The sequence below is a fragment of the Myiozetetes cayanensis genome, unplaced genomic scaffold, assembly GCF_022539395.1.
Source record: "Myiozetetes cayanensis isolate MyiCay16 unplaced genomic scaffold, myiCay2020 scf31, whole genome shotgun sequence".
In the NCBI taxonomy this organism is placed as follows: domain Eukaryota; kingdom Metazoa; phylum Chordata; class Aves; order Passeriformes; family Tyrannidae; genus Myiozetetes; species Myiozetetes cayanensis.
The window spans coordinates 4,112,142-4,122,004 of record NW_026087533.1 but is presented as its reverse complement, the minus strand read 5'-3'; positions in this window follow the sequence as shown (position 1 = coordinate 4,122,004).

Sequence of the window (9,863 nt, the reverse complement as noted above, 5' to 3'; positions counted from 1 at the left end):
TCAGGTAACCCAGTGCCAAGGGGAGCCCTTGTATTTTCTAATCAATCCTCTGAAACTGGGGCCTTTCCTCCTCCCTCATCTCCATCCTCTGCTTTTCCTTGCCTTGTTAAAGATACACCTGACCAGTGACTGGGGAAGAGAGAGCAGCTCTGCTTTCACTGGGAAACAAATGCACCAGGGTGGTGAATTTTGTGTTACCCAAGTGTTGTAGAGGCCTCTAAGATGAAGCTCAGATAAGTTATAGGCTTATCAACCTTTGAGATCTGTCCAGCACCCTGCACTGCCTCATTTCACATCACAAACTCCTTCTTCAGCAGGATTTCTCTGATTCACTGTTGGTTCTGGTGAGGCTGTGCCCGAGAGCCCTCCCGCAGCAGAACTTCAGCTCCAGTTCAAACCAGTCCCCCCAGCAATGCCCCAGCATCACCCATCTGATCCTCTTCTCTCCGACTGCAGCGGTTGGAGCAGCCCTGCTCCCGATTTACGGCACCAGAAACCACCTCACGCCGCAACCTCGGCTCTCCCAGCAGAACAGAGCTGCATTTTGCTGCATTTTGCTGGATTTCGTGGTGTTCTTTCCACCCTGAGCTCTGCAGGGTCCAGGCTGGGGTTCCCTGAGTCTGCACCTCCCAAATGACCCCCCCGGCTCTCTGCCGGTGGGACGGGGGGCAGAGAACCGGGAGCTTTTCCTGGCTGATCCTGGCCCTGGGAGGGTTTCAGTGCCGGTCGATTGAGGGCAGCGCAGGAGCGGAGTCTCCACCCGCTGCCACCCAGGGGTGGGTGTTTTTGCTGACTGGCTCAGTATCGCTCATCCCTCCCAGCCAAGGCGAGTTGCGCAAAGCAAGAGCTCCCGAAAATATGCGAGAGCATTCCTGGCTCCTTCCTCGCCCGGAGCCCACCGGTTCCTTTTTGAAGATCGATTCACCCGCGGTGAGCAGAGGTCGTGTGAAAGTGGGAGAGGTTGGGTTGTGCAAAGGGCTTGTGCTGACACAGGAGGGGCTGCCCCGGACAGCTGGGAGCTGGTTTGTGCTGACTCCAGTCGGGAACACGAAGGAAACTGGTTTGGGAGGTGGACACTGTGCAGGGGCTGGACGTGAGCTCTGCACAGGGCAGTGTGACAGACCCCAGAGCCCATCCCTGAGCTCCAGGATCTGCCCCCCTGCCCTCCCACCCCCTCCAGGGTAACATTCCCCATAGAATGGCACAGCCAGCCTGCAGCACTGCTGTTCCCAGATGAAAACACAGAGGAAGGGGTTTTTCTGCACTGCCCATGAGTTTTATTCATTATTCAACACCTACAAAACTGGAAGCTCTCAAACCAGTTTTAACCAATGGCCATTTTGCAGTTCACAGAAGCAGCTGAGCTATCAGGGAGCCAGCCCTTTTAGGCTGAGGACAGGACTGCTCACTGCATGCTGTGGTTTGGGGGGAAATCCTGATGGAGTAATCCCACCCCGGCATCCCAGTCCTGCTGCTCACAGGCTGGGAGCCACTTCCCCCGTGCAGCTGGGGAGGAAGGAACACTTCCAAAGTGCTCCTGGTGAGCAAGTGCCCACAAAGACAGGGATGCATCCAGAAGAGAAGCAGCAGCAGCAGCAGCGTGTGAGCTGAGTTGTGCAAGAGCTCTGGTATCCCCGGCGCTGGGCGGAGGGCTCTGCTCTTCACTCCTGCAAACAACACCCAGTTTCTGTGTCTTTATTCCTGCTTATTCATCCCTTGCATCATCAGCCGGGCAGCCCAGGAGCTCGGTGTGTGGTGTGGCTCTCCAGGGCTAGAAAGGGAAAAGCAGCATCCCGTGTTTTTGCCGGGACACCCACACGCTGTGCTCGGAGGAGCCCTGGCGCGGTGCTGGGGATCGGGGGAGAGGATGAAAGAAGGGAGAATGAAACCCTGTCTGCATCTGCTTTGCAGAGTGGAAACCTTTCATAAAGCTGCTGAGGGTTCCCCCCAGCTCTGCTGTCTCGCCTGTGGGCCCAGGTGGTGCCTTGGGTTTGTGTGATTGAATTTCTGATGGGTGAGATGGGCATTAGAACCCCCAGCCCGTGGGAATGGATGACTTTGTATCAGCCACTGACTGATTTCATTGTGAAGTCTTTTGCCTCAGGTAGCCCTGCTCCTTGGGTAGAGCACAGAACAGTTCTCTGTGTGTTGGTGGCTCTACAGTTGTGCAGATGTTGTCAGAACTGTAAGTTCTGGAGTTCTGTGGGTTCTCCTGGGCAAAGAGCTCAGCTCACCTCTAAGCTCAGCACTGGGAGTTTTGATCTGCTGGAATTTTCTTTCCCTCTTTTCAGGTTAGAGTGGAAGAGGGATGTGTTTATTTCTTCTAGAAGCAGAGGGAAGGCCACATGCACGGCTGTGACTGTGGTGATGGTGCCCCCTTGTCCCCTTCGTGCCCTGACCTGCTATTGCAGGGTTTCTGATCAAATCAGCGTCAAAGACTGATGAAAATTAAAGGGGGCTTTTCTGCACCACTTGCTGAAGGTATTTCTACCCCGTGCCCTCCCTGTTTAATTAATCTGTAACCATCCTTACCCTCTGTGGGGCTGATCTGCAGCACGAACACCCTGCCTGGCTCTGTTCCCCTGTCTGGGGATCCCATCCTGGCTGAGTCAGCAGGGCTGCTCCGGGGAGCTGGGAGCTGGCATGTCCATGCACTGCCCTGCAAGTCTGGGATGTGATCTGGATGTAGCTCTCATTTCCCTGTTTGTGTTGCCACAGATGCCACCGATGTGTCCCCTCACTGCCCGTGGCTGGGACAAAATCCCCCCCCGGGTGGGTTCAGACGCTGGAAATCACAGAACCTGTTTGTCAGATGCCCTGAGAGCCAGAGGGGCTGTAATGGCCCTCACACTGCAAACATGCTCTCTTGCAGTCTTTCAAATCTTTAAAAATAATTTTGTAAAATATGAAGCAGCCCAAGCTGGGCAAGGAGCTGGTGGTGAGAACTCCAGTGCTGCTGTTGCTGCTGTGTGGCCCTTGGGGTGACATCAGACAGCTGAGGGTGTCAGGAGATGCCGTGCTCTGACCTTGGAAGGATTCAGACACTTGGTGTCATCACAAACTTTCTGTCCCCTGTTCACAAAAGCTCCCTGAATTAAACTGAATTAAACACCTTGGCAACAGTGCTTGTCCTTAGGTGTCCACATGGCCTTTTTGCTCATCTCTGCTCCATCTTTTCCTGCTGGGGTGGGGGACAGAAGGGCTGTTCAGCCCCATTTGTGGTTTGCTGTCTCCAACAGTGAGAAATACTCCAGAACAATTCTGGGTTTTACCAGGGAGCCCTTCCTGTGCTCCACGTTCTGTCTCCTGCTTTGGAGACCCTTTGAGTCCACAAGGTCCCACTGTCCAAAGGAGGACCTTTGAGAGGTGGGAGAGTCCAGCAGAACTTCTGCCAGGTGGGAGAAAAAGAGGCTTAAGGAGCTTGTCCAGCCCTCTGTCCTTATCAAATGCCTCTTGGCACTGCCTCCCTCCCAGCCTGCAGCTTCCCTCTCTTCTACCAACCCCCTGTTACGAGACACAAGTGCTGAGAGATGTAGTAAAGATGTAGTAAAGATACCCCTGTTGGGTAAGGAGAGCCCTGGGCTTTCTCAGGGGCTCATTTTATTTTTCTTCCATGGTCAGGAATTTATTGTTGATCTTAATCTCAGGCCCAGGCAACTGTCAGTGGGGGGTGACAACAAATGCTCAGTGAACAATCTGCTGATGGATTTATTTGTCTCCTCCTGAGGTTTCCAAGGGGCAGGAGGGCTTGGGATGCCTTTCCATCTCTTTGAAACAGTGGTGGGATGAAACACCTGGGGATGGCAGTTCTGCCTCAAAGGAAGCCCTGGAGACTTTTACAAGCCTCTCTCCAGCTCTAATTCCCAGGTTTTACTCTGGTTCCTGGGCATGCTGGGCAGCCACGAGTATCCCTTGCCATTCCTGCCCAGTGGTTCCCAGCTTGGAGTCTTCATGCCCAGTGTGCTCCTCTGGGGGTGAGTTTGGGCCCAAAACAAACACATCCTAAATGTCTAAAGCCTCTGCTTGGGACATGAGGGATTTTCTTTCAGGTCCTGTGTGTGCTGTGGCTTCTTGCTCCGTGCAATGGGGGGAAGAGATTGCTCCCACATCCCGGGCTGGGGCAGGATTTAATTACTGTTTATTCATGTCTGGGGCCCCTGATCCACTGCCCCAGGCTGCTCTCAACCCACACTCCCCTTCCAGTGCCTGTGGAGCTGTGGCAGTGCCCTGTCCCTGGAGCAGGAGGGACAGGGGGACACCCTGGGATGGCTCTGCTGCCTGATGTGCTTTCACACACCCCACCAGAGTGGGGAGTCCTCCAGGCTGGACCCACCTGAGAGGAGATTTCTGTGTTTCCATATCAAACATGCCTTGAGAAGCTCTGAGGGAGCTGGATTTGTGTCTTAAGGTGCCCTGCACCACGAAGGATCAGAACCAAAATCACCAGCAACACCTGCCCCTCCCAGCTCAAGGCTCACAGATCTGGAGAAAGCCATTTTCCAAATTTTCCCAAATTAAATCCCCTTGTGGTTTGGGACATAAACACTGCCTGGCCAGAACTGGTGTTGCTTTGCTTGCAGAAACACACAAAAGCTTTGTCTCAGAAAGAAAAAAGGGCTTTGTGGGTGCCTTTGAGTTGCCTTTTCCTGTGGGTGATGACCAACAAAGGAAAACCCACATTTAAAATCCTGTTGTCTCCCTTGTGAGTGGTTCCAATGGCAGAGCTGTTGGCAGCACCAGGCCCAAAATCTGGGAGAGCTTCCCAGCTGGATTTTAAATTGGGCAGGTCTCTCCGTGCCTGCCCAGGATGCAAAGGTTGCATTCACACAGGCCCTGAGGATTTGAGTCTGTGGCACAAAATGTGTGGAGCTGTCACATCCAGGATTCTCCCTCAGCTCCAAGTGCCTGATTTTGTTCAGGACACCAACTGTTAAGCTAGTGAAATGCCTCCAATCTGTGATGTTTAACTGCCTCTATTTTAACACAGGGTTTGGCCCCAGAGCTGAAGATGACTTTGAGGACAGCCTGGGACACTATTGTCTTGTTTCTCACTCCTTTTTTAACCCCCCCCTCCCAAATTTGTCAGTTTTCATCTGTCAATGCCTCAAAAGCAGAACCTCTAGTTACCACACAAAAGTTCCTTTTTGCTGAGGGAGAGCAGTGACCACGAAAATTGCAGGATTTGTCCACTCCTTCCTCTCAGATGTCTCTTTGTCTCTAGCCATAAATTATCAGCCACTGCCATCTTTTAAATAGATAGTTTCCTGTTCTGCCTCTTGTAGGTTAGATATTATCTCCCCCAGTAAATCATGAGTCAGTGATTAATCCAAGAAGGCCGTTCCCAGGAGCAAATTCTTACAACGTTAAAATTAATACGATGCGGAGCCATTATGCTATGATATAGAAAATAATTATGGCCTGCAAACCAGTTTAATCAACTCAGAACATGCTGGGGCAGGTGCTCAGCCAGAGTGAGTCATCCTAGGAAAGTTCACAGTCTCGGTGTAAGGGCTGTGTGAGCAAACAGGATTATCCCCTGTCAGCTGAGCCCCGTCCCTCCATGTGTGTCCTTTGCACGCCCAAGCTGTGAGGTAAGACACCTCTGCTGAGGTTTCAGCTGTAGCAAATGGCTATAAAAGCGTGAATTGCTTCAAGAACACGCAGGCAGCCAGTTGAGATGTCTCAGCTGATGAGTGGCAGATTATTAAGCTTATTAAGCTGTGCCTTCAGTCTGCCTTGAACAGCTCTGCAAAGTCATCAGATAGCAGAGAGTGAACAGGCTCTGTCTCACTCAGGGATGTGTCTGCACCAAGGGCAGTTTGGAAGGGGGCCAAATCCCTGGGAAATGCCTGCTGTGCACAAAAGGACGAAAACTCTGCCTGAAACAACAAAACAACCCAAAAGCAGCGATGGATCCACTGTTGAAGGGACGGAGGATCTGTGAGCAGCGTGTGTGTGATTATGAACTATCCCACAGTGGCTCATGACACTCTGTGCCTTGCTAACAGCTCCCACGTCTGAGAACACCCTGAACTGCTGGGGGTTGAAGCTGAGAGCACCCCAGAGCAGCCTGGGGAGGGTGGGGAGCAGCAGGCACAGCACAGTTAGTGCCGTGCACGAGGGTGAATCAGCAGCGCTGCAGGAGCTGCAGCCACAGGCAGGTTGTCAGTGACAGGAGCTGGCAAAGCAACCCAGGCAGAGCCAGGGGGGGAACCTCAACTGCAGGACCTGGTAAAGATGGGACTCTCACCTGCCTTGAGCTCCTCTCTGAGCCGCCCAGGCAGGGGGGATGTTGTTACAGCAGGACAAAGATCCCACGTGGCCCGTGGATGGTGATGGGATATCTCCGGTGTATCCCTGCTGTTCATCCTTCACAGACCAAGACAAACCAATTTTTAGAGGATTTACTCCGAGAACAGAAATGCTGGAGCACAACAATGGTCCCTCTAGTCCATCTGTGTCCATATGTACACACTGAGTTCCACAAATGAACTGCTATTAATTACTATTTTATTTTTCTATCTCTTGCTCCCAACAGCTTTCATGGTAAATTATCATCCCAGTTTACAAAGGGAGAATGAGCATTGCTTGTACAATTACTTCCTTCTTCCAAGTTTAAGTTTCCTGGGGTTTAAGTTTATGCTGCTATTCCTCTGGATTATGTGGTGTGGGAGAAGCTCATTATTTCACTTTTCTCAGTTATCTCACATGCATTATATCTGCCTTCTCCAAAAATTAAACATCTTCAGTGTTTTCAGTCTTCCCAGGGACTCTGATATCTCTTATTTTGAAATTAAAAACATTTCTGCCCTTGCCTTTCAGAGTGAGCGTGGCCAGAACCAAACACAACATTCCAGCTGAGGATGTACCAGCACCATCACTGATGGCATTATTGTACTTCCTCCATTGTTTTCCAAGTCACAGGAATTTTAAGCCTTGGTTTTAAGTTGTGTCTTCATAATTTTGGAATTGTAATCCTTGAATGCAAGTCTCCTGTTGCATGGAAAGCTGGATATTTCTGGGCACGAGGAAGATCGGATTCCTCCCTGTTTATATTGCAATTTGTAGGGACTGGGAGCCACAGGAGATCTAAAATCTCACTGCAACATCTGAGCTGGGCCTAATTAATTCAGCATGTGGGCAGAAGGCATTAATTTGCAGCACCACACCTTTCCTGCCTCTCTTCTCTTCCTGGGCTTTTCAAAGAGAGGATTCTATTTTTAGAGCCCCAAATGAATCCCAAGCTGTCTCTGCTGCATGGGGATAGCTCCAGCTTCTCAGAGCTGGTCCCATGAAGTGCTGGATGCCCTGTCCTACTTCTGCCAATCCCAGGAAAAAGAAAAAAAAATAAAAAAAAGCAGGGCTTGGAAAGTCTGGGACTGTGCAAGATGAAAGCAGCCGCTTTGTACTGATGGAAATGGGAAATTATTCCAGTGTGCAGGAGGTGGGGAGGGGGATTGGAGTTGCTGGTCCTTAAGAGCATCGTGTGGGCTTCATTAATTGTCCTGTTGCCAAGGGAAAATATTCTGGAAGGGACTGAGCTCCTGTTTGGGGAGGGGACATCTGATCCCTGCAAGAATCCATTCTGGATTCTGGCAGGGATCAGATGCCCTCTCCCAAACCAGCACTTGTGTAATGCTGAGGGAGTGGAGAACAAGGCCAAGTGCAGCTGAGAGGAGAAAATAAAGTAGTTTGGGAATTATTGCACTCCTGGATGAGGGGATTTAACTGTGTGGAAGGTTTTGCAGGATCAGCCAGGACGTGCAGGGTTCAAAGGGGGAAAATGGAAGCCTGCAGAGGATTAAAACCACCATCCAGGCAGGGCCTGTGCTGGAATGACAATCCCCCCTAAGAAACAACCAGGAATGGCAGGGAGAGGAATGGAGAGAGGAATGGAGGCTCCCTCCTTCCGAAGGGAAGAGGAGCTGGCAGTGGGCAGGCAGTGCTGCTGCTGCAGAAGGTGCTGATTTACGGTGACATCACGGGCCAATCCCTTCCCAGGCTGTTCTCCTGAGCTGTCCCTGCTGCTTGCACAGACAAGGTACAGCAGTGCTAAAAATAACACAAACCCCAAACATGTGCCACCTCCATGACAGCTGGAAGAGCTTTGCAAGGACTGGGATCCCGAGGAACTCCGAGGCCTCCAGCTCTCGTGTGCACCCGGAATTCCCGTGGATTCAGCCCTTCTTGTAAAGGTGCCACTCATCAAGCAGATGGACATGAATAATCCTTTCCACTTCTCTTGCTTTGTAGGAAAATGCTTCAGTACTGGACCAAAGTTTGAGAGGTGTGTGATCCAACTGGGGGATTTTTGCAGGGCTCTGCTTCACTTTAGCTCACGTGACACTCCCAGGGTGCCAAAGGGACAGCTGTGGGCTCCCATCCCCACGTGGCCCTGCCCTGTGGGAGCCCTGCCACGTGCCTGAGGTTCTCCACCCCGGACAGGAGGCTCGTGCTGAGGGAAGCAAGACCAGCCCCACGTGCTGGAAGCGACTATTAAAACCCCGAAGCGGCTGATAAAAAAACTGCCCCTGCAAGCTCCGTTCATTCCCCTGGGGTTTGCCGGGCTTGGCTGCTCCTGCTGACCAGGGATGCAGCTCCATCACCCAGCCCTGCCCCACAAAGGGGAGTTGCTGCTCTGGCAGCACCTTTTTGATTAGCACCTTCCAGGACAGCACGTGGCAGGGAGGCAGCCACGGGTTTGGCATGTCCATCGTCACCTCGGTGCTGCTGGAAGTAATTGCAGATCAGACATCTCTCCACACCCTTGGTGGGTTTTCCCTCTTGCTGAAGCAGCTGCACCTCAAGGTGCCCTCAGAACGCCCGGAATTGTGTTTTGGTGGCACTTTTTCACTGTGCCAAGAGGTCAATCCAGCAGGAACAGCTTCCCCCAGTGTCCCTCTGGGAGCTGCAGGGATGGGTGACAACAAAACAGGGCTAAAGTGGCAGAGTGACAAAAGTGGGTCAGCTCACCTTGTTGGGTGTTCCAGGTCAGGGAGGGAGAAGCAAATAAGCTCCTTGCACTGCCTAAATTACAAGTGGGTCAACTCCATGTCCTGGCATCCATCCCTGCCCAAGGGAACGTGCTCCAGAATGGAGAGGACGCAGCTTTTGGAAGAGGGAACTAAACCAGCAGCCCCTAAAAGGTCTGGCGTTCCTGGATCCCACCCTTCCCCTCCCCAGCCTGCTGCAGGAACCTTTCTCCAGGGCTAAAGCCCACGGAGGAACCAGCCAAGCCCTGGTGTAGCTTCGTGTGGTTTGGCTCCCTGCCCGCTCTGCCCTTGGAGCAGGGAGTTCTCCCAGGGAAGGGAGGGCTTTGAGAAGCTGCCTCCAGACTCTGCCTCTCCTCTTTTGAGTCCCAGCTCAGCACCGGGTCACCTGGAGCTGCTGGAAGCTCACCAGGCAGACTGACGGCGCCTGCACCAGGCATTGAAGCGACTTCCCCGCCTCGATCGTTTCCCCCCCCTCGTCTTTTTGTCCTTTCCATCCTTGATTGCCGAGATAAAACACTCCTGATATCACCGAGATGGCAGAGACAAACGAGGGGGGAGAGATCAAAGGCAGGAGAAGAAAGGGAAGATGCCAAAGGCAGAAGAGGGAAGATGTCAAACAACGCTTCCTTGATTTACCTGCTTTACATACCCTGGTGCAAAGTTTCAGAAATCCTTCATGGAGGTGATTTTGGGGGAGTTCTGGGGTTACCACGCAGTCACCAGACAGCAGGAGGCTGTGGAAGGGCATCCTCCTTCCACCAGCTGAGGAAGCAGCTGGAAAGGTGGATCCAGAAGGCCCAGGAGCCCCTTGGCACCTGCGAGTCTTGGCTGGGCTTGAAAAGAAGCGAGGGCTGGGGAATCGAGGGGGTT